The 26,043-nt window shown below is 40.0% G+C and overlaps 1 protein-coding gene and 1 non-coding gene across 6 annotated transcripts in view; one reads left to right on the top strand and one right to left on the bottom strand.

The window, feature by feature from the left end:
- m1ap (meiosis 1 associated protein) overlaps positions 1–26,043 on the bottom strand; it is a 62,346-nt gene that overhangs the window by 14,770 nt on the left and 21,533 nt on the right. The gene's annotated exons all lie outside the window — the stretch shown is intronic.
- Positions 21,601–21,672, top strand: trnaa-ugc (transfer RNA alanine (anticodon UGC)). The gene has a single exon. It is a non-coding gene; the product is annotated as a tRNA-Ala (tRNA).

Here is a 26,043-nt window from a genome sequence, read left to right as displayed (position 1 = left end):
AAAATAAGCTAACAGCTACTAACAACATCTATGTCAGCTGTAATGTTTATGAACAGGAGATTTAAAAGTTCATTTGACTTTTTAGTGAGACGTCACATGGATTTTTTTTTTTGCCACTAAAGAACATACCACACAGTCGGTATCGAACCGGCCCTCAATACTAAACCCGACATACCATCTTTTTAAAATGTGGCATGTAAAGAAGCATTTCTGGGAATCTGTTAAAAAAATGCAATATAATATTCAGAATTAGGTTTTCATACAGTATATAGATAGAACTGTCTGTCATGTTGCGCTGCCATGTTTCTACACCGACACAAGTCTACAGCAAAAAACTCCAAATCTAACCAGGTTTAATAAATCAGTATTTTATATTAACAACTGATTCAATGTTGATGTGCAGTGGAGGCTCTGCAGTTCCCCTCAGCTTCATGGAGCAATGTAGCATCTTTCAGCTCATTATTTTGGTCTTAAAAGTTTGGGTATATTCTCACTAACTCTGTTTCCAGCAGCTACAGGCAGCTGATGTCAGTGAAAAAGGTCCTATGAGCCCACAGCACACATGCCATAGCAGCTTTAGCTGATGAGTCTTGACTTGTTGAACACAAACTATGTACAATATGGCTGCCTTCCTTTTTCATTAGGACTCCTTGTCTGTCTCATTTGTCCAGTTCCCTGATACCATATCTTTAACTCATACGTGGTTAAACACAAATAGGTGCAACATGTTGCTTCTGTTGGCACCTTAGTGGCGCTGTGGTGCTATAAAAATCTCTTGACACTTTTACTTGTTGGGAAAAGTCATTTGTGATGAACACACACACACACACACACACACACACACACACACATGTTCATACACACAAGCAAAAAGAACTGAATACATCATCAGATGAAAATGTAATCACTCCAGATTTTGCTCTGATTTCCCAGGAGACTGTTTTGTTAAATGAATGACTGATGAGTTTTTTCCTAAAAGGTTTTAAACAGTTCTTTTTTTTTCAAACAAAAGGAAGAAACGAAAATCATTTGAGTTTGACCTAAAAAAAAACTGCCAATACAGGGAGAAGTCTGCTCAAGAGACTTTGGCCACCTGCAACCATGAAAACCTCAAAGGTACTGGTGCATCTTTTTTTTTTTTTTTGGGCCACAGGGGCTTTATTGGCAGTACAGAGAGACAGGAAATGGGGGAAGACACGTTGGCAAATCGGCAACAAGCTGGGACTTGAACTTGCGCCTCCACAAGGCAGCATATGCATGTGGTCACCTGCTCCACCCCTGAGCCACCCGGGCGGCCTGATACGCGTGCATCTTGGTCCACTGGCCTAAAAGGCATTTCCTTTTGCTTTGGCTCTTGGTCATTAGGGAGATCACTATCCTGCTTTCTCTGTGATGTTCTGCCTCGCAGCCTCTTTGCTCTTATCGCTCTTCTTCTAAACCTCCATTCCACGTCCAGTAAAGCTTCCTTTCAGTGCATTAGGAAGAGCACATCATTGTCATGACCACTGACCAATGCAACATTAGCTTGTGTGGGAAAATTAATGATGCTAATGCACTACTAGAAGAGAAAGCTGAGCTCTTCTTTGGAGCCCTGTTTTTACTCCTTCATGGATCAGTTTCTTCTGATACAGATCACGGACATTGTGCCCCTTAATGCCTTGAAAGCTTCTGACAATCCTTTTCTAATTCCAGAGAGATCACAGAAATGGAGATTTAAAGTCCACAACATTAGCACATCAGTAGTTTTGAACTGTTTCTTGTATATTATGCTGTTTAAATTACTTTATATGCTTACGACATTATGTAAAACATGCCATTTAACTTCCCCACCACTATAGATAGGAGACAAAGAAATGTGTTGATATCTCAAAACAGGTTATAACTTGTTAGTTATAACTTGAATCTTAATTTTGCAGGTGTGGTCAGTAATTCTATTGGTTACGTACTCACAAAAATCATTGTTTAGACATGATTATATCACTAAAAGTGCATTTATGTAATTGTTATGCCACATGAAAAAAACATAACCCCAGATAAAAAAAAAAACACAGAGAAATCATTTTTGGAGTCAAGTTGAGAATTTTTTTAACAACTTGGTCATGTACCAGATACCTGATTCATGTGTGTGATCCTGAAAAAGGTTAAGTGGAAGAAAATGGATGGATGGGTGGACATAAATTATCATCTCAAACTGGTTTCTTGACCATGAGAGTGAGGTCTCTGTACTCAAAGAGCACCTTTGGGATGCGGCTGAATGGGAGAGTCTAATCATGGGCGTGCAGCCGACAAATCTGCAGCAACTGTGTGACGCTATCATGCTGGTATGGGCCAAAATCTCAGAGTGATGGTTCCAGCACCTTGTTGAATCTATGCCATGAAGAATTAAGGCAGCTTTGAAGGCAAAAGGGGGTCCAACCCGGTACTAGAAAGGTGCATCTAATAAAGTTTCTGGTGAGTGCATATCTCCATGTATGCTTTATAATGAAGTAGTTAACTTCATTTTGCAGAGTACCTTGGTTATTTATGATTATCTACTTCAAAAGTATTATACTTTAGGAAAGAAGCTTTCATTTCATCACATAATAATCCTCATTTCACTCAAATAAAAGTATTTTCACTTTGCACTCGTAGGTCAGATTAATATGAGGCATCACTGCTATCAGCAACATCCTGCCATGAACTCTGATAAGTATACATAAACATAAAAGAAGGGTTGACAAATGTCTGTCTGTTTCCCTCTGACATCCTCGTATCACTTACAGAGTGACACTGATAAAACCCGCTCTGTCCTCGCCTGTCAGCACGTCTGCATGAGCATTAATGATGAATAGTTCACCGATGTACTCTGAGACTGTGACAAATAGGACATTGATCATCTGGTCTGACACACGGGCACTCAACAAACCAGCCGCTGTGTGACCTAATTGCCACACAGACGTTTGTGTTAAAGCCATGCGGTCATGGGGGGCAATTAAAGCAGACAGACACTTGAACAGTACAAGAGGATGAGGGCGAAGCACAGCCCTGTTATCTAGCTGTCATCTTAAGAGGAGGAAGAACAAAAGAAGAGAAAAAACGGAGCACCAGAACAAGAAATACTACAGAGAAGGCTGAATAATAGGACTATTCATATTTAATGGCTGATTGGGTGTGTTACAGTATTCTGGGAGGGTTTATTTCTGCACATGTGCAAAGCGCAAGTGGATGTAGCATGAAAAATAATTGGACAAAACACGATGCTACATTAATGACCATCAAAACATACCTAACTCAGATGACAAGGAATGTTTCTTTGGTGGGAGCTACCATAGAAAAGACAAGACATTTTCATTGCTTTTATATCTCAGCAGTGAAACCAGTTTTGAAACCCACATTCGTTCCAGTGGCAAGCAGGGGGAGACTCCTCTGGTAGCAAAAAAGGTCAGAGTGTATAGAAGTCTATCTTAATTTTAACATATTTCAAGCCTCGAGAGTCTCGCATAGGGGTCCTCTGCCTTGCCTGCTGTAGCAGAACGTGACACTCACATCTTTATGGAGGAATTTTTATTCCACTCTTCTTTACAGCATTAGTTCAGTTCATTGAGGTTTGCAGATACTTGTTCATGGACAGCTTGCTTAAGGTTCTGCCACAGTTTTCAATTAGGTTAAGGTCTTTGGACTTTGACCAGACCACTGCAACACCTCGATTCTTGTCATTTTCATCCATTCTGCTGTAGATCTGCTGCCATGGTTGGCTTCACATTTGACTCTAGAATGCTTTGATGGTATACAGAAGAGCTGATGGTTGACTCAATGACTGTAAGGTGTCCAGGTCTTGTGGCTGCAAAACAAGCTGAAATCATCACCCTGCCATCAATGTACTGACTGGATGGTCTGAGGTGTTTGTGCTGATATGCTTTGTTTGGCTTTAGCCAAACATGGTGCTGGGCCAAACATCTCTACTTTGGTCTCATCTGTCCAAAGGACATTGTTGCAGAAGTCTTGTGGTTTGTTCAGATCCAACTTTTCAAACTGAAGTTGGGCTGCCACGTTCTTTTTAGAGAGAAGAGGCTTTCTCCTGGCAACCCTTCCAAACAAGCCATACTTGTTCAGTCCTTTTCTAACTGTGCTGTCATAAACTTTAACATTTAATACGCTAACTGAGGCCTGTAGTCTCTGATGTACTGTAGTGCTTGGGGTTTTTTTTGTAGAACATTGCACGGTCTGACTTTGGTGTGAATTTACTGGATCTTACACTCCTGGGAAGATTGGCAACTGTCTTGAATGTTTTCTTGTATAATGTATAATCTTTCTCACTTTAGAACGACGGACTTTGAATTGTTTGGAAATGACCTTATAACCCTTCCCAGACTGACAATTGTTTCTCTAACATCATTACATATGTCTGTCCTCCTTGGCACTGTTAACACACATCTGAATACTCCAGACCAGCAAAACGCCAAAACCTTTGCTTTTATAGAGGTGCTCACACTTGCTGATGATCAATTAATCAGGTACATTTGATTAGCAGAGCCTGGTCGCTACTTACTCATAATTCCTATGGAAGCAGTGAGAGGCAGATCCGACCCGAAACCCAGGGTACTCTTCAGATGCAAAAGAAAACTATGTAAACCAGGGAGCGAGTACGTGAATAACACAGAAAACTATAAACACTGGTTTTATTTTCAAATCAGCAATGCTACACTGAACATGGCCAATGGATGGAAGTAAAGTGATGGCGAAAGATCAACTGCCTCATTTCAAGCAGAATCCGGAAATAGCTGGTGGTTAGATGGAAGAGAAAGACACAGAAAACTGAGAGAGGATGGCAGCTGGGTGACTTCTTTGAAGCACTTGAAAAAGACAAGAGGACAGAAGATAGCAGGCACTCTGCAGACTGCATTTCATGGAGGCACATAAGAGAGAAGAGGGTTACAGAAAATGAAAGGAAACCAGAAAAGATGATGCAACATTAAGAGACATATACTCTCTTTCAAAATATACATTTGAGGAGACCTAGAAATGACAACGGTTAATCACAGCCGAAAAACACAATTACAGGACTAAAAAAAGTTAAAGCAATTTTTTGATTCCTTTAAAAAAAAAAGAGGTTGCACTTGCTTTTTATAGCTGTCAGAACGATGTCATTCTGTCATTCTGATCCTTGCTGGTTTCGGTGAGATACACCTGACAGTGAATGAGAGAGTGAAAGTGCAGGCACATTTGCCATAGGTGCCAAAGATTCATGGAACTTGTGGAACTCGTAGCAACGAGCGCCGACTCTACTGAAGCGTAAGCACATGAACGTTTAATTTGTGTGTGTGTGTCTGGTCCCATTTTTTACATACAAAATCTCGACAGTGTCACACAATGTCAAGTAGAATGAAGCATGTAGAAGGTTCTCTACATCAGAAATGTTCTCACTACAGGAAAAACATTGTTTTAGAGAAGGGGGCTGCCTTTAAGCATTTGTGTTCTCACGTACAATTATGTATTAGAGCGACTAGAAAAGTTCAGACCTAAATGTGTGAAAATGGCTTGTGTATGTGCTGCACAGTGTGAGAGAGCTGCGCTTGCCTTGGGCACAGACTGAGAGACAGAGATCTTAGTTTTGTCAGAATTTGCACTTTTGTACACATAGCACACAATAGGACAGTCCCCCCCCCCCCCCCCCCCCCCCCAAAAAAAAAGAGAAAAAGAAAAAAAAAAGTATTTCTAGTTTCCACTACTGGAAATACTTTGCATGGTTCAGGCGAGGGTGGTGCTCGGATGGAGTGTGCAGGAGGCGGGACATACGAAACCCACAAGCTCACTCCAAATTTCCTGGACAGTTACCTGCTATGTTGTCATATGGATTCAAACTCTGTACTTGGGGTCTGGAAGGATTATCACTGCTTTATGTCCAGTCTGACACCATCTTTGCTGGGTAAAGTCTCAAAAAACTCATGTGCATGTTGAAAGCAAATATCTATGAACATCGTAATGTTACTGCAAATTAGAAACATATTTGGTGGGATATAAAATGTTATTTCTGTTTAGGGAATTCTCCAAAAAAACGTATCTCAGTGAGATGCAATGGTAATCTGGTGCGTGCTTGTTGTTGTGACTTTTACAGGAAAATGACCAGGGTGCTCATTCAGACATGAAACCAGCACGTTTAGATTGCATGAATGCGTGTCTGAAAGAGGGTGAGTGACTCCCACACACTTCTGTCCTCAAACCAAAAAGGACCGTGAACACATGTGGCTTCATGTGAAAGTAAACAGGCAGATAAAATAAAGGGTGACAGGACAGACCTACATTGGAGGGTATAGCAAAGAGATGAGTGCAGATGCTAAAGAAAGAACAAGAAAACAAACAATCCTTTACTTTGCCTCATGTTTTTCACCACAATCAGAAAGAAAGCCTAGTTATACACCCTTCAGCTTCCAGTCCTGATGGTGCTGAAGGCAGAAGCGAGATGTGACTGATGGAGCAGGACAGTGACAGAGTGGCAGGTCAGCAGAGGATGGTGTTTAATTGCTGTGAACCACTCTGAGTAACCTCTTCTTATTTTTGCTTTTTTCTCTGCTCACTCTGCTGCCATTCTCTTCACCAGCTATATGTTGTTTTGTGGATCCCACAAAGACAGTACGACAGAAAGAAAGACAGTACGACAGAAAGAAAGAAAGAAAGAAAGAAAGAAAGAAAGAAAGAAAGAAGATAACTGAAACAGCTTCTTTTGGCTGCCAAAATAGTGCACGTGTCTGCAAACCACAACTGCAGGAAAACCAATATGAGACCCCACCCTATGTTTTACTAGAAGTTTCCTTTCATGAATAGAAACTTTAGATTTGTTTTCTCAAACAGACTGGGCTGAAAAGTGATTAAAAAAATAAAGGTCTAGAATAACGAACACAGAAAGTGTTAGGAGGGGTTCGATAAAGTTTTTTTGTAATTTCATGCGAGCATGATACTCAGCAACCAGCCAATCTCAAAGTGGGACTAATAGCTTCCATACACTGGTGTGAACGGTGATACCAGTCTCCATCTGTGAGGCCACCTGCTGCTCTGCTAATGCAGAGGTGTGAACCGCCTGACCTTGGCCCCGTGTGTGTGTGCGGTGAAATAAAAAAATACAGATCTTGACTTTTAGACAATAAAAAATTGGTTTCTTTCTCTTCCTGTCCTCCCTGTGCATTTTAAGCCAAAACCATCTAAGCATGTGCTTTCTCTCTTTGTGAAAGCTTTGCAGTAGTTACAGTTGTGTGTGTGTGTGTGTGTCTATCATGAGGTCAGGGTGGGGTTTCCTTCAGAGGACCTCTGTGCACTTTTAGCCACAATACATCAAACTGAACTAGCTGACTGTGATGGAAAATGAACTGAATGGGAGAGACGGGAAGAAACAGTTTTTGAGGAAGAAAAGACCCCGGGCTGAAAAACTGCAGGTGTGTAGAAATAGCTGAGAACGCCAAAGTTTGATGGAAAGTTGTTTTTACACGGAAGTAATTACGCAAAAATGTAGGAATGGTGTTTATTAACAGCCCAGAGTTGAGCTTACAGTGGAGTTAGCTGTATGAGGTTCAAGAACTGAGCAGATCAGAGAAACCAACATTTTTCAATTTCCAAGAATTCCGAATCACTGGAATTTAACCCAGTCAGTGTGTCCTTGTTGAGGTGCTTTGATGGGAGAAACTCTCAAATCTGAAGCCTTTGTGCAGCATTAAATTGAAATTTTGCGAGTAGCATGATTACGGACGCCTCAATTGGAGGTGTGTCTGTAATTTCTCGACTTTTTCTCACTTCCTCATACTGATGCTTTGCAAGGATCCATCAGCTTCATATTTTGATGCACTGCCTACACATTTTCATTGTGTTGGGGAGTCTGATAGAGGTCTATAGGACAGCCTACACATCTGATACAGATATGAATATGGTCAAAAGTGCTGCGCTGGTGTCAGCAAATGTAAACATGGTAAACAGTGTCAGGAAACAAGCGTGGTATCCAAGGAAATTTCAGAGAAGCTTGATGCCAATGGGAGAGGTTTTTTTACATTGTAAAAGGGTGGATCTTAACCCAAACCAGGATAATCCAGTAACACAGTAATGCGTTACTGTAATCACATTACATTTTTTGGGAACGCAGTAATGTAAAACATTACTGTATTAAATTCAGTGGTCACATTACAGTTACAAATCCGAAACAACTGGATTGTGACTCTTTGCAAACATCTGCACAGATTGCATACCTACAGAAGCCGAGAGCGGCCATGGTATGTATAAACTTTTTTCTGATGGTTTTCTCGAGATAACGAGTTATTTATCTCGTGATCACGAGAAGACGGTAATAAATAACGAGATAAATAACTCCTTATCTCGAGTTATTTAAACGGCTCTAAATGGCTGTAAATGACTTGTTGACCTATAATCTGTGAAACACGTGTCAAACATATCATGAATTATATCAGGTCATTTTGAGTGAGAAATAGCATTTCTATCACAAGGCAGAAGCTGCACTCAGTTTTTGGCAAAGTGACTTTTATATATTTGGTTTTTTTAATCAAGGTAATGTCATTGACATTAAAAATGTCTTTTTAAACAGAAATCTGGCTCAGAAGGCTGCAGAAATCACAACAAATATAACATCACAGCTCTATAAAGATATTTTAAGTGGCCAAAAAGCTCTGGATTGATTATAATGTAGGTACAATAACACAGACTCCTAAAGATTCTTGAAAAACAGGTTATTTCTTCATTTTATATATAAGCTCTTCGTATATCATGCTGACTGCACTCTATTTACCAATATAAGCAAAGACATTACACATAAAAACACAGAAACATTGGGATCACTTTATGGCAGACGATCACTTTTTGGCACAACACCGGCATCAGGCGGCCGCCCAGCCCAGTCACGAGCGGGAGGGGGGGTGGGGGGTGCTGATCATGAGCATCCAAGAAAAGATAATCATCTCGTGATCTCGAGAAAACCATCGGTAAATTAACTCGTTATCTCGAGAAAACAAAATTGTTTTCTCGAGATAACGAGTTCTCGAGATAATGAGTTATTTATCTCATTATCACGAGATATATCGAGATAACGAGATAAATAACTCGTTATCTCGAGAAAACCATCAGAAAAAAGTTTATATGTACCGTTGGCGCTCTTGACTTCCGTACATACCAACACAAAGCCGGCCAAGAACCCAGGGTGAGTGTATGCCGACCCCAGCCCAGCAGCCAGTGCCTCATCTTCAACAGGCAAAGGCAGTGTTGAGCAGTCATCGTTGTAGCATTGCAGTCTCCATTTCTACCCGTTCATGTTTCTATAGTACGGCGGTTTTCAAAGTGTGAGGCGCGCCTCCCCTAGGGGGCGCCAGAGCACTTTAGGGGAGGCGCGGTGCGAGGGAAAAAATAAACCGGGAAAAGAAGCTATCTGCTTGCTGTCTACTGATGTGAGAGAAAGAATGGACAAATTTTTAGTAAAGAAAAAGGCAGGGGAGACAAGCTCTGGCGTAAGTAGAAAAAAGAGGAAGTATGACCACGACTACTTAAAGTTTGGATTTTCCTGGACTGCTCCCGATGATGCTCCAAGGCCGCAATGTGTAATCTGCAAGGAGGTTCTGGCTAATGATAGCATGAGACCCTGTAAGCTCCGGCGTCACATTGAAACAAAGCACCCATGTTTAGTGACCAAGCCGCGGGAGTTTTTTGAGAGGAAGCTGAAGGAGCTGTGCACACAGAAAAAAACAATAGAGACGTTCAGTACTGTTAACGCTAAGGCAACTGAAGCATCTTAGGTGTTCACCTAAACAATAAACTGGACTGGACTCATAACACTGATGCGCTCTACAGGAAGGGTCAGAGCAGACTCTACCTGCTGAGAAGGCTGAGGTCTTTTGGAGTGCAGGGGACACTCCTGAAGACCTTCTATGACTCTGTGGTGGCATCAGCCATCTTCTATGCAGCAGTATGTTGGAGCAGCAGCTTGTCTACAGCTGAGAGGAAGAGGATAGACAAGCTCATCAGGAAAGCCAGCTCTGTCCTAGGATGTCCTCTCGACTCAGTGCAGGTGGTGGGAGACAGAAGGACTCTGACCAAAATAACATCACTGATGGACAAGGTCTCCCATCCCATGCATGAAACTGTTGCTGAGCTGGAGAGCTCCTTCAGTGACAGACTGCTGCATCCTAAATGCACAAAGGAGCGTTACCGCAGATCCTTCCTCCCAGCAGCTGTAAGACTTTATAACCATCACTGCTCCCAACAAAAACCACAATAGCCTACACAATGTAGGATAATATATAATATACTGTAAATAGTCCGGCACATCATGCACATTGTATATAGTGTTTTTATTATTAGTAGTATTAAGGTTAATATTGTTTGTTGATTTTATATATATTCTTTTCTTAATAGTGTGAATTATTATATCTTTATTTATATTTATAATAACTGCGGCTGCTGTTACACCCAAATTTCCCCTCTGTGGGACAATAAAGGCTGTTTCTTCTTCTTCTTCTTCTTCTTATCGGGTGGCCTTACGCATTGCAAAGACGGGGAAACCCCACAACATCGGTGAAACTTTACTCCTTCCTGCTGCTAAGGACATGTGTTCAGTAATGATGGGAGAAGCTGCTGCTGCCAAACTGAATGTCATCCAGTTGTCTGACAACACCATCCAACGCCGAATCTCACATATGGGCGCAGATGTGCGGCAACAGGTAGTGGACAGTGTTCGTGAAAGCCCCTCCTTCTCCCTTCAGCTGGACGAGACGACTGATGTCGCCAACTGTGCTCAATTAATGGTGTACGTGCGTTATGTTAAAGAGCTAAATGTGCATGAGGAGTTTTTGTTTTGTCACCCTCTGCCCTCGCGCACTACAGCAGAAGAAATCTTCAAGGTTTTGAATGATTTCATGTGGGAAAATAATGTGGATTGGGGCCGCTGCTGTGGAATATGCACTGATGGGGCAAGGGCAATGACAGGCTGGCACAGTGGTCTGGTAAAAAAGGTGCAAGAGGTCGCCCCGGCTGCTATTTGGACGCACTGCATAATCCACCGCCAGGCCTTGGCAACTAAGAGGCTGCCCCAAGAGCTGCGCACTGTGCTGGACGAGGCAGTAAAAATTGTTAACCTTATAAAGTCGCGCGCCATGAATGCCCGTCTCTTCTCCATCCTCTGCAACGAGATGGGCGCGCACTTTAAACAGCTGCTTCTGCACTCGGAGGTCCGGTGGCTTTCCCGAGGAAAGGTTCTCACGCGCCTTTGTGATCTCCGTGAGGAAGTCCTTCTTTTCCTCGCTGAAATCAACTCTCCACTGGTAAAACACATGGAGGACATGAAGTGGGTTGCAAAGCTTGCCTATCTTTCGGATGTCTTCGAAAAGATAAACACACTGAACATCTGTCTGCAGGACAAAGAGTGCAACGTCTTTTACGCACACGATCAACTCTGTGGATTTAGGAAAAAGTTGGAACTGTGGGGTGCGCGTGTGGAGCGGGGATCAGTGGAAATGTTTCCCACCTTAGAGGATGTTTTGGCCAGAGCGGGGCTGAAGGTGGAGTTTTTACAGCAGGTGGTCTGCGCGCATTTGGAGGGGATGCGCGAGCAGTTTGGAGAGTATTTTGGAGAGGAGACAATGGCAAACCAGTGGGTGAGAAACCCATTTTCCTTCCCCGTGACACTCAAAGATGGACTTTCAGCAGGAGAGGAAGAGGCTCTGGCTGAGCTGAGCTGTGACATGGACTTGAAACAGAGGATGAGTGACGTGTCACTTGCGCACTTTTGGCTGTCAGTAGGGACTGAATATCCACAGCTCTCCACGAAGGCAGTGAACGTGCTCATCCCCTTCACTTCAACCTATCTCTGCGAATGTGGGTTTTCCGCACTCGCAATGATAAAAAGCAAATACCGGTCAAGGCTGCTGGTTGAAGATGATCTGCGGTTATACCTCTCCACAGTGCAACCCCGCATTAACTGGATTTGCGCATCAAAAGCACAAGCACATTGTTCCCACTAAAACTAAGGTGAGCTGAACAGTAATGTTGCCAATGTGTTGCCATGTTGCCAATTTAGTTAAAATCATAAATAAAATGAGTTACACATGATTCAGGACCGTGATAGAAAAAGAAAGGGTGCGCATAGCGTGCGTAATTGTTTTTTCCTTTGTATGCCTCCCCTCTTTCATACAACACGCTCTTTTAGCTCGAGATAAATTGTTTAGATGAGCCACAAAAAGAGCTCCACGATTTTGCCACTGTTTAAGTTTTTGATTTCTTTTTTAATTTCAAGGAAATGTGCAACATTTACAGATGTGTTCCAAAGATCTGATCAAAATGTTTTTGTTAAGATGTGAAAACACTGTTGGTATCTCAAACATTAAACTCAGAATCTCAGATGTAACGTTTGTTTGAGAAAACGGTTGAAAAATGAGTTTGGGGTTGTTCTTATCATTAGAAAAATGAAAAAAGGGCGTATTTGCCATACAAAGGCCCTGATAAAATAATTAAAATGGGAGGAAATGTTTTAAAATGTTCATGCATTAAATTTCATTCAGATAAAGTGTCATTTTAAAAGATGAGATGGTTCTAAAATAAAAGCAATTAGAAGGTGTTTTGCAGTGGCATTTGTTTGTGTGTGGGTTGATCATTGGGGGGGGGGGGGGGGGGGGGGGCGCAGCAGGCATTGTGCTCCTTGGAGGGGGGCTCACCCTTTCATACTTTGAAAACCCCTGCTATAGTAGAACTGCAGTGACAGTCACTTTTAGTCACTCTGGGGTGGTTTTCAAGTTTGCTTGTGTTCAATTTTAAACACTAAAAGGAAGATCATAATATGTGTTCTCATAAGGACAGTGACAGTGTGTGGTACTGTAGCCTAAGGTTTATATTGTCAACTGATAATTATATGACAATCCATTTTAGGCCATGTTTTGGAATAATGTGAAAGTAGTGCATGGTGTAACAAATTACTTTCTTTGGGGGAGTAAATAAGTAACATAATGCATTACTTAAAAAAAAAAGGTAATCAATAATAAATAATACATTACTCTTTTTGAGTAACGACCCTAAAACTGAACCTAACCAAGTAGCTTTTATGCTTAAACCTATGCACATTCTTTATTGTCTAATTTAACAGGACAGGATAGGAACAGCCATCTTCAACTCTCTCCAAGTCTGCCCAGTGGATGGTCCACTTAAGATCAATCCCCACTCCAGAGTGGCTTTGAATGTTTACAGTATGCGGGGTCATGCTGAAAGATGTAATGTTGCTCCTGTGTTACATAACGAGCTTCTAAAAGGACCTCTCTGTATTTGCCTTCTTTTATCTATCCCTGAACTTTCACAAGCCTCTCTGTCCCTACTGCTGAGAAGCAGCCTCACGCCACGGTGCTGCCACCACCATGCTTTATATTGATGGTATTAATCAGGTGATGACCATTACCTGGTGTTTGCGGATTGTCATATCCAATTAAGTTCCATGTGACCACTGGTTGCTTGAGCATTGAGACTGCCATCCTTGCCTTTCTGTCTCTGCAGAGGACATCTGTTTGAATGACCTTTGGATGCCTGGTCACATCCCTGACCACCTTTATACTTTCTGAGGCAACTACAGACTAGAAGATGATAACAGTGTCATAGTGTCAGTGAATGAATCCTAGATTAGCTCAGCATAAAGTAACAAAATCTGGCTACCTGCTCACCAGGATGAAGGACAGCATCCTTCACAATTCCAAATGGCCACAGTTAATACAGACACATTTCCCAGCATCGATTCAGGCGAAGCACCGATAGAAAAGCTCACGGGTTCCTTTTTTGTTAGTATTAACTTCTTGTAGAGAGGAAGCCAACTGAGGGGAGTAGTTGCCTCTGGGGGTTGATGAAGTTTCACATTATCATTGTAATGTAATACAAGAAATATGACTCATTGCGAGCCCTGAGGAGGAAGTCTTGCCTTGCCTTTTTATAATTCTTGACTGTGGGCCAGTGGATTATAATCCTCCTCTCAAGGGACACAAATTTTCACAGTTATTATTCTTGTGACTCGAAATGGATTTGTGGGATGTGTGCTGATCCAAGTGCAACTGTGTGGGGTGTGGAAATGGCTTAAGTGTTCTGAAGGAGGCAAATAAGGAGAAGGAAAACACTTCTAAACAAACAGAGCATTTGTTATCCGAGGTGGCAGGCACAAAGATAACAAGGCATACAGCACATACTCCAGGCACTGTAACAGTTAATGTGATTACACAACACAGAACACCCACTATATATATATAATATGTCTGTGCAAAAGTTTTGAGCCTTTATAGTTTGCTAAGAAAATGGGAAATAGGCACAGCGATTTATTGAAATGTGCAAATATACATAGAACTACAGTGTATCAGACAAAATTCTAATTTGGTATTCTTCAACACTATCTGAACTCTCTTAGGCAGCTGTCTTGTAATTTCGTTAAGTAGCATTCAGGAATAGTTCTCCAGGCTTCCTGAAGGACATTCAAAGCTCTTCATCTGCCTTCTGTTCTGTTTTCTGTCAAGATGATCCCACAGCTCTTCAATAATGTTGAGGTCCAGATTCTAAAGAGGCCAATCCATGACTGATAGTGTTGCACTGTGTTTTTCTATCCAGGTATGCTGCACTGGCAGTGTGTTTAGGATCACTGTCGTGCTGAAAAATGAAACTGTTGTCACCAAACATTTTCCAGATGGTATTGCGTGCTTTTATCTGATGGTACTTTTCTGTGTTCATAACTCCATCAATTTTGACAAGATCTCTGACATGCAGCCCGAAACCATGACAGAGTAGACACTCACTGTTGTTCCTGACCTACCCCATACATACTGATGGCGATTTCAACCAGAAATTTCAAATTTGGATTCATCCCTCCATCAGACCCGCTGCCGCTGATTTTCAGTCCAGTTCTTGTGTAATGTGGCATATCTCAGCCTTTTTCGCCCTGTTTCCCTCCTTTAAGAATGGCTTCTTGACAGTCTTTCAGATATTGTTCATGGGCTGTAGACAGATTTTTGGGCCTGCCACTTCATTATGTCCTCCCCTTATCCAGTTTCCTCAATTTTTTAAGGACACACTTCACATCATGCTGAGATATGCCAAGTTCTCAGCTAATAGCTCTTTGGGACTCATCTTGTTGGTGGAAAAATACAATATTATGTCTGTCAAACTGTGTTATCTTTGGTATTTTCATAAATTCAACTAAAGAAATGCAAACAAATGATGTGCTTTTGCAACCAGCTGCTAGTAAAAAAGTGCCTAAAGACACTATTTAAAATTGGTTCATTGCAAAGTTGCCAAGTCTGTTATGTGTAGACACAACACTGTCTCATCCCTTGAGTTAGGTGCCTTTAGTGCTTGAATGATCATAGGTCAGTCATAAGTGGTTTAATAAACAAACCAAAAAAAACCAAAAAAACATTCCTCTGACAATGGTCAGCTACAAGGACGCACACACACACACACACACACACACACACACACACACACACACACACACACACACACACACACGTAAAATTGTAATCTGATGCAGAATGCATAGACTGTGGACAGGATCCTTTCACTGTATACATACTGTCTTGTTTACTAATTTCTTTTTGCAGTACAAATATGGTGATCATTTCATCCTGTCGTGCATAAAGTGCATATTACCTGATACAAATTCTTATCTTCCGCAGCTACAGACTGCTATAAGAGTAGAGTTTTGCTGAAAGGAGTTGAATTTTAATCTAAGCAGACCCACTTTTTGAAAAATCACTGCTGGTTAAGGCAGAGAGGCATAATAACTCTAGGTTAATACATCATAAATCTATGGTAATACAAGAGAGATAAAGTGAGAGGAAGACAAAAAGAAAGAAGAAATGGGATACTTAGAGACACAAGTTAGCAGAGAAGTTCTTTTCTTTCTCCTCCAAAAAAGAGAGCGGTAGAGGAAGAGGGAGGTGGCGAGGAGGAGAAAGTAATTAGGTAGCTGGAGAAAGAAGGGAAGGAAAGAGGTAAAAAAGTCCTGTCATCTTACTGTTACGCTTTGACAGAGCAAAGCAGATTCTGTGAAGTAGGGTATGATTAAAAGAAAAGTGAAAATTAACACTGGGAAGGACCACACATGCTTGTAATATATATATAAATATCTGCACGCATACACAGAGTGGAGAAAAGGTTCAAAGAGAGATTCTCATGAGTCATTTAGACAAATTTGCACACAGGACACACAAAAAAAGTGTATGATGATTCATGAGCAAATTTAAAAATAAAAAAACACAACAACACAACCTGCAAAAACAGAGACATCTGAACTAAACTGCAAACACACACACACACACACACACACACACACACACACACACACACACACACACACACACACACACACACACACACACACACACACACACACACACACACACACTTCTCTTAGTCCTAACAACAACAACTGTCATCTGTCCCTTGTAAAAGCTTCTTATCACTTGTACAAACTGGACAGACAGCATAAGAAAACAAAAACCTGGAGGGGAAAAGACTGAGCTGTAGCGCTGCGGTTTGAGAACAGTGAGAAAGAGATGAAAAGGACAGAGGAGTGAGAGATGGAAAGGAAAAGAGAGAGAGGATTAGGGGAGATATAATGGGCTATAATCCTTTTCTATTGAGAGATGGATCCCAGAATCGCTTACAGGGTGTCAGTTTGAAAGAGCATTTGTCCAAGACATGAGTCCGCTTTTAGACTGCTTCTACCTTTCAGCTCGGAGGTCTTAAGAAAAAATACACAAAAGCACAAAGAGATCAATCTCCTTAACTTAGATGTTTTTTTTAATTAATTGTTTTAATAGGAATCTTCATAACTATAATCAAACACCTACATTAGTCATTTTCTTATTAGAGCTTTTAAGAGGGAATTGTAGTCATTTTAAACAACTGTAACAGAGTCTAATTACTTTCCTTATGATCAGTAAGCCTTACACAGGTGGTGTGGTGATTTGATAAGGTGAAGAAAATCCCCAGCCATGCAATAAGCTTTTTATCACTACACCTCAAGACTTACAGTACAAACAGGCAGATTTAAAAAAGAAAACAAAACACCCCCAAAAAACAAAACAAGGGTCACTGTCAACCTTTCTCTGTTTGATGGAAAATAATTCCCCTTTTTGTAATTTTTAAAAATTGTAAGTTAGGGCCACATTGCAGCATTATTTTGAATAATAGATGTGTTATAGAGTATTTATTTTTAGATGACTACTTATTGAATGTAATGAAATGTATTTAACTCATGAATAGTAACTGTTTTGGCATTTCTAAGCTCACCTTCCTGAGTACTAAAATATTGTCAGTGTGTCTGTTAACTGAAGTCGTCTACAAATTACAATAAGAAGCAGTAACAAACCATCAGAGAGGTAATAAATATGTAACTTTCACAACATAAATTCTTACACTGTTCCATCTAAATCAGCCTCTTTACCCTCTGAAGTCTAAACCATCATAGATCCTAACCCATAAATCTACTTACTTACCCTGGAAAGGTCTGGTATGGAAAAATCTCCCTTCATTTTTGGAGGAAGGGGGAAAAATTATATGTTTCAGTCAGAATGATGTGTGATTTGATCCCTGATTGCTGAGACTTGGGAGAACAGAAACAAAAATTACATATTCTGATTGCCAAGGGTTACAGTTACTGTTAGGGTTGAGGTTATCACTGATGACAAGCCCAGGGCTAATGATAAAATAACTAGTAAATATTTTCTCCAGTTCCATCCCTCGTGCCACTCCCACCTGTGCCAATTACAGTATCCGTCTCCTGAATTCTCATTCTCGTTTCACAATAAAAGCTGTAAATCTGTTGTGGGCTCTCTGAGTCTGCTCTTTGAGTCCAATTTGTGGTTAAACATGACACACAACTTAAGTATCACCTGCATACATTAAAGCTACTCTTCTTTAGACTAAAGAGTAAATTAAACTGTACTTTAGATTCTCCCTCTCTTTTATGACAATCTCACAGCAACCAAGAGCTGAACAGCAGTATAATATTATGGGATCGGCTGTTTGCATACAGGGGATGTAACTCAGTGGGAGAGTGCATACTTTGCAACTATGAGGCTCTGGGGTTAATCCCCAGCATCTCCAATTTTATACCTACATAATAAGCATTTGTTTGCCTAAATGTTACTCTGCATTACAGTGATGAAGTCTATGCTAGGCCTGCTTTGTAAAAAAAATGGCTTATAAACACACTATGTTGATTGGTGCAACCATAATGCCTTGATGAAACAAAATATAATTATTTCTAGCTCCCTCACTGTGCTAATGTAGGTGGTGTTCTATCAATAAAGATATACACTGTGTTCTCCTTTTCATAGTTCAGCATTTCGCTAAAAAGAACTGCTTTTAAAATTGTATTAGTTCCAAGTCCAACATGGACAGCTCAGTTTGGAACATCATGGCCGAGCAATGAAGACAGTCCAGAGCACAGGTAGAAATGCAAACTATGGTGCTGACTACCTGCGATAGCCATGGTCTACCTAAGTCAAGCTTAACCCTTGGCTCTTACAAGGAATATTTTTGTCTATTTTATTTTTGATTATTTGCTTTTGATGTCATTTGGTGTCATTTGTGTTTTTCAAATTTCAACCTCAGCTCATATAATAAACAGAACAAGAAAAATTGTAAAACAGATCCTGGTAATTACAGACCTGTGTCAATTCTTTCTACCATATCTAAATTATTTGTTGTGTATAAACAACTGTACCGCTACCTCTCTGATCGGAATCTCTTATATGAGTTTCAATTTGGTTTTTGTTCTTCTTTTTCGAATGAGGATTGCTTGGTTCATCTTATGGATTACATTAGAATGAAACAAGATAAGGGTAATTATGTAGGGATGGTTTTGTCAGATCTTCAGAAAGATTTTGACACAGTGGACCGTGGTATTTTACTTATGAAACTTGAGGTTATAGGGTTTCTTAAATCAGCGTTAGACTGTCTTGTTTCATATCTGCAGAATAGACAGCAATATGTTGAAATGGGGAACGCTCTTTCTGAACCAGCAAATATTACTTGCAGGGTACCCCAAGGGTCTATTCCTGGTATGCTGTTATTTTTAGTCTATATAAATGATATTGCCTCAACAGTGTCTTCCAAGTTGCTTTTATATGCAGATGATATGGCTCTTATTGTGGCAGATAAAAGTGTTGAGGTTATCCAGCACAGGCTTTCAAAAGAAATGGAATCAATTAGAGAATGGCTAATTGACAATAGGCTCTCCCTACAAGAGTCAATTCTCTTTGTATTGAAAATAAAACATGACAAAATAAACTCCATACAAGTGCAATGTACCAGTGGTAAAATTAATTGTAGCTCACATATCAAGTATTTGAGCTTAATTTTAGATCAGTTTTTGAATGGAGAAAGCATTGTGGATGGAATAATTTAAAAAAATCCTGTGCTAGGTTAAAGGTTCTTTATAGGCAAGCAAATCATGTGATCTGAAAAACCAAGAGAATGTGGGTATTGTCTTTTATTCAAAGTCATTATGACTATGCCAGTATTTCATGGTACTCTGGGATATCAAAAAAGCTTCAAAATAGACTACAGGTAACCCAGAACAAATTAATAAAGTAAATCTTGAATGCACCAGCCAGAAGGCATATTGGTGCTACTGAATTTTGTCAGGCAGGTATGTTACCGGTTAGTATGCATGTTGCTCAGTTGAAGTTTCATTTTGTTTTTAAAATTTTGAATGGCACAGCACCAACTATTTTGGCCGATAGCTTTAATTTTATTAATAAGCTTCATTATAAATACCAGATCTAGTGCATCGTCCTTGCACATACCCAGGGTTAAGTCTTTTGGAAAATCTATTTTTTTTATACTGGCATTCTGGCATGGTCCTACTTTAGAGCTGCATTTTATAAGTGATCTGACTCACAAGATATTTTTATTTATTTTATGTGTTTCTTCATTGTTGTTGTTGGTTGCTTTCTGGGACCACAGCGGAAATAAATGGCCATTGACAAATATTTGGTAGTTATGATCAGGACTGACGCTGCATTACTTTAAACTCAGTGAATATTAAAAATAATATAAATGCATGATTTTTTTTTTCATGGCAGTTTTTATGGCATAGACATTTTTCTCCTCTGAGGTACCGAGTGTAGTCTGTAAAAAAAAAAAAAAAAACCCTGAACAAAAATAATAATAAAGCATCAAAATCAATCTTATTGTCATTCACTGTTATATCCCTAACCCTAATAATATATAGAAGACTTTCACTGTAGCTTTTGATGTACAGAAAATTTATTTTTGTGTTTTTTTCATAAAAAAGCAATAATGACATAATAGGAATGAACAGGTAATCAAAGGGTTAAAATTCTACAGCACATGAACAGTTTTAATCAGGAATGAAGGTTGTTGAGATTAAGAAAACAATATATACATTTTCGCAGTTTTTGTGATGCAGATGTCTTTGTCCTTACTGACACCACAGTTATGTTTTTAAAGTGAGACGCAAAGGTTATGGGCTCCCTGCCGAGCCTGGGTGCAGCTCGGGTGTCTGTGTGAGAAAATAAGTTTACCTCCAAGCTAAAATGGGGAAGCAATAAAGAAGCTTATTGATGTGAGACTAATGTATGGAGGGAAGGAGGATAGATCAATGATGGGATAATACACAACCTCCACAATCCATAACAAACACGCTGTGGATGGTGTTTGAGCTGAATAAAGGCTGTCACTTGAAAGCTGGATTTTGGGGCTAAATGTGGGTGAAATGGCTGTTTTGTCACTTTGAGAAGCATTTGAAAATTCCATATTTGAATAAGATAAATGCCATGACAAAGCTCAGAAGTGATGTGAAAAAAAGACTAGAACTGTTTGAATGAGCATTCTGTCAAAATATGACGATAAGGAAACACATTTTGTCAGCCGTTTGAAAGGGATTTCCAGAGAAGCTCAAGAAGCATGCGTCACATGGATTTTCATAATACCGAACTCTATTATCAGGCAAATTCTAAATGAGGGAAAATGATGAAATCACACATATACACAAACATGGTTTGGCATACCAATTTAAATAACTTGTAGAAAAGCAATGAAAGTCAACTCAAAAGTTGTGTGCAGTCACATTAACAAAACAGCTACACAATACTTGTATGTATGCACCACCTTAATAGAGAGTATTTACTTAGACATAGTTTTTAGCAGGGAGATAAAGGAGGAGGTTAACACTTCAAAAAGTTCAATAAACAGGCTACAAAAGTAAAATACTGCTTTTAAGGGTAACACACAGTTATCCACTGGTGTGTGCTAATTTCCAACTCTGGCATCCAATAAAAAGTGTAGAGTGGAGGTGAAGGAGGAGTGCTTCTGTCAGTGGCTATCTAGCTTTCAAAACAATTTTCAGCTCCACACTTCACCTTTTTCTCTGAAAGCACAGTGCCTCTTAGTGCTGCCAACTTGGAGGTAACTAGCGTGGTGAACACAGACAAGTGGGCCCAAAAAAATTAGGCCAGTTACTGCAGAAGTGGGTATCGTATCCTCTGGAAAGCTGAAAAATAGCTTGTAAATGCTTTTGTAACTTGTCTTTAACGTTACAAAAGCGAGGCTCAGGACAAAGAGGCATCTAGTTCTCCCAGTAATGCAGATGGGGATGTAGCTCAGTGGTAGAGCGCATGCTTTGCATGTATGAGGTCCTGGGTTCAATCCCCAGCATCTCCAAGCTGATCTGTAAGTTTCTTTACTTGCTGAAGAATAACAGTTTAAGAGGATAAAACAATGTGTAATGCTGCACTTCTCTTGAAATTTCACACCAATCCCTGACTTTGCAATCCAAGGTGGCAAAGTCAGGGTTGGTGCGCCTGCTTTAACTTTCCAGCTAGAAATTCAAGGTTTCTGAGCTCTATAGAACTTGTAATCTGTGCTGACTGGTCACTTCATTAGGTACACCTCTTCAACTGCTCTTTAATCAATCATATGCCAACAACTTAATGCACATAGACATGGTCAAGATGACCTGCTGAATTTCAAGCCGAGCATCAGAATGGGGAAGAAAGGCGATTTAAGTGACTCTGAATGTGCCAGACAGGCTGCCCTGCACGTTTCAGAAACTGTTAATCTACGCACCACGTCACAAAGCTCAAATCAATGCAAACTGGTTTCTTGACCATGACAATGAGTTCACTGTCCTCAAATGGCCTCCACAGTCACCAAAAAGAACGCCTTTGGGATGTGGTGGAGTGAGACATCTGTATCATGGATGTGTAGCTTTCTGTATTATGGATGTGGTTGTCTAACTGACAAATCTTCAGCAGTTACATGACGCTATCATGTCAATATGGACCAACATCTCTGAGGAATGTTTCCAGCACCTTTTTGAATCTACGCCATGAAGACTTAAGACAGCTCTGAAGGAAAAAGGGGGCACAGCACAGGAACATCTGTCAACCTCTATGATGAGCACACTCTCGGAGCATCTTTAGGGTGCGGTTAAAAAGGCTCTGCATGGCATTGCCTTAGCTTCCAGTAATACTGTGAGGAATCTTGGAGTCATTTTTGACCAGGATATGTCCTTTAATGCACACGTTACACAAATATGTAGGACTGCTTTTTTGCATTTGCGCAATATCTCTAAAATTAGAAACATCCTCAGAGTGATGCTGAAAAACTAGTTCATGCATTTATTACTTCTAGGCTGGACTATTTCATTATTATCAGGTTGTCCTAAAAGCTCTCTGAAAGCCTTCAGTTCAGGCTTAAAACTTTCCTTTGTGATCAAGCTTACAGTTAGGGCTCAATCAGGTGACCCTGAACGCTCCCTTAGTTATACTGCAATATGCCTATGGTGCTGGGGGGGCTTCCCATGATGTACTGAGTGTTTATGTCTATACACCACTCTGCATTTAATCATTAGCTATTATTTATCTCCGGCTCTCTTCCATAGCATGTCTTTTGTCCTGTCTCCCACCCCTCCCACCCAACCAGATGGCTGCCCCTCCCTAAGCCTGGTTCTGCCAGAGGTTTCTTCTTGTGAAAAAGGAGCTTTTCCTTCCCACAAGGTCTTGCTCATAGTGGGGCATCTGATTGTTGTTTTTTTTTCTGTATTATAGGGTCTTAGCTTACAATGAATAAATAAAATTGAATTGAACTGAATTGAAAATTAATATTTAAAGCTTTCAACATTTCTGAAGTAAAATTAATTGCACAATTAGTTCCTTCAGTCCCACTATTGAGGAAAGACAGATGGCACAAGGGGGCAGCAGTGACAGAGTGTGCTTGCTGTATGAAGCACAGGGTACAATCCCTAGCATAATTTCTTTTAATCATGTATTTTTTTTTTTTTAAACAGGCTTTAATTATCTCAACAATGCTGAACCAAAACACTTGAAAAACAAAAGCATAATTAATCACCGTGCATGCATAATGGCAGCCTTTCATCAGGGCGATGTCATATAATCAGACATTAACACCAGCTTGTGTATGTGCCCATAATTGCAATATTATGAGATGCACGTCTATGTAAGAATATCAGTACGTGTTCACTGTCTGAATGTAGTTTCTTGCTGAGCACAGTTAGCAAAATGCTCTCTCCGGTAAGGATCTCAAAAAGTAAAAAGGTTCCGCTGGGAATCCCTGAGGAACCGCAGCAAGAGATGAGCTTTTCAAAATCATTATGTGAAACTATCAAATACCAAATGATGACATTTTCAGCGGGGGAAAGGTGTCACATTGCATTATAGGAATTTAAAGTGTATTTAGTTTAACAAGCCAATAGTTGCCAGCTATTGCATAAAGATACTTCAGAAGATGATATGAAGAAACCCAGTACAAGTATACGTTGTTTGTCAGGTAAGTATTTTTTTTAAGAAAACCACACCAGTGGAAATGTCTATTTTTGAGTCAAGCCATTCATATGCCAGCTCCCACTGTGATTCACTGAGAGGTGTGATTTATTTATTTATTTTTATCTAGGCTACATTCCTTTAGTAAGAGTGTCTTTATGCTTCAGAAGAGAGACTCAGCACTGTTCTGAAATGCTGTAAAGAAGTCACACCATGTCTCACAACAAACCACCATTACATAACAGACCTATAACACTGTTACAGTTTGGTAAAGCCGAATATCAGCAAACCGCAGCAAACTCCTTTTCATACAGAGCTGCAGTCGCTCGGTTTGTTTCATTCGGAGTAGTTTTTAGCTTCATGCACGCATATATGTATGTATTTTATGTATTTGTGCAATGATGCATACAGACAGTGTAACAGAATCAAAGATACAGAGGTATGCAAAAGTTTGGGCACCCTGGTCAAAATACTGTGAACAATTAAGCAAGTTGAAGATAAAAGTTCTCCAAAAGGCGTAAAGTTAAAGATGACGCAGTCCCTTTATATTTTAAATAACATTTTTTTCTCATCTTTTACTTTTCAAAATAACAAAAAAAGGAAAAGGGCTTGATGCAAAAAATTCGGGGATGGTTAGTACTTATTAACACCCTCTTTGGCAAATATAACATCTTGTAAATGCTTTTTTGTAGCCAGCCAAGAGTCTTTCAGTTCTTGTCTGAGAAATTTTAATCCATTCTACCTCGCAAAAGTCTTCCAGTTCTGAGATTCCTGTGCCATCTTGCTTGCACTGCTCTTTGGAGGTCCGTGATAAAAACCTTCAGCTTGCATCCCTTAAGGTAGTGTATTGGGAATTTTGAGGTGTGTTAAGGATCATTATCCATTTGTAGAAACCTTCAGCTTTTTTTTACAGCTGGTGATATGTTTGCTTCCAGAAGTTGCTGGAATTTAATTAAATCCATTCTTCCCTCTACCTGTGAAATGTTCCCTATGCCATTGGCACAACCCCAAAGCATGATTGATCCACCCCCATGCTTAACGGTTGGAGAAGTACTCTCCAAACATACCTTTGCTTGGTGCTGCCAAAGACTTCCATTTTAACCCTATCGGTCCACAGGACTTGTTTCGAAAATGCATCAGACTTGTTTAGATGTTCTCTTGCAAACTTCTGACACTAAATTTTGTGGTAAGGACACAGGAGAGGTTTTCTTCTGATGACACTTTAATGACGGCCTTTCTTAATTACATTCCGAACTGAGGAAATGGCAACCTGAAAATGCTTTGCTATATTCTTATATCCTTCTCCTGCTTTGTGAACCTCAACCATTTTCATTTTCAGAGTGGTAGGAAGTTGCTTAAAGAACCAATTGCTGCTGATTTTTGGGACTAGGTTAGAGCTTTGAAATTTGCATCACCTGGCCTTTCCTAACAATGGTTATGAACAAAGCATAACCCTAACAAACTAATTAAGGTCTGAAACCTTGGTCCAAGTGATCTAAGTGCTCAAATCTCACTCTAAAATTGTACAAAACCAAAATAATACACTGACATTGCTTAAAATGTTATAAAGTCTGTTTCATCTTTAACTTTATTACTTTTGGAGTTCATTTCATTTTAAATTGCTTAACTGTTCACAGTAACAGTAATTTTGACCAAGGGTGCCCAGACTTTTGCATACCACCGTATGGTAAGACATGCCAAACAAGCATAGTCCCAATTAAGGGTTTATGTATCCAACAGAAAAACAATAAGGAAAAAAAAAACCCAGACTGAGATACAAGTGAGCTACAGCAAAACACAACACCTTGTTTTAAGATTTGAAACCTGTTATTTGCTCTACATGTTCTAGTCCCACTGCATACACATTTAGGTTGCTTGCATAGGGCCACACAAAACTGTACTTGCCACTGAATGCAGCAGAAGAGAGACAGAGGAACAGTTTACTACTATTATTTTCAGCTTTGGCATGAGCAGACAGACAAAACAATCAGATTTTTTAATTTTATTTATTATTCATTCATACATAATGACCCTGATGTTATTGGCTATGATTTTAGTAAGTCAGAATCATTTATAAAGCTTTACCTTGAAGCCTGACTTATGTTCTGAGTGCTGGAGTCCCAAAATCACACAGGTGTAATGGGGTATTAGCTTTAGCACTGCTATGAAGTAAATCCAATACCAGTTAAAGTGTGTCCAAACTTTTGAATGGTACTGTAAGTCCCAAATAAAATATACATTACTGATACAT

This window comes from Archocentrus centrarchus (assembly GCF_007364275.1).
Source record: "Archocentrus centrarchus isolate MPI-CPG fArcCen1 chromosome 18 unlocalized genomic scaffold, fArcCen1 scaffold_23_ctg1, whole genome shotgun sequence".
Taxonomy (NCBI): domain Eukaryota; kingdom Metazoa; phylum Chordata; class Actinopteri; order Cichliformes; family Cichlidae; genus Archocentrus; species Archocentrus centrarchus.
This window is presented reverse-complemented; position numbering and strand designations above follow the sequence as displayed.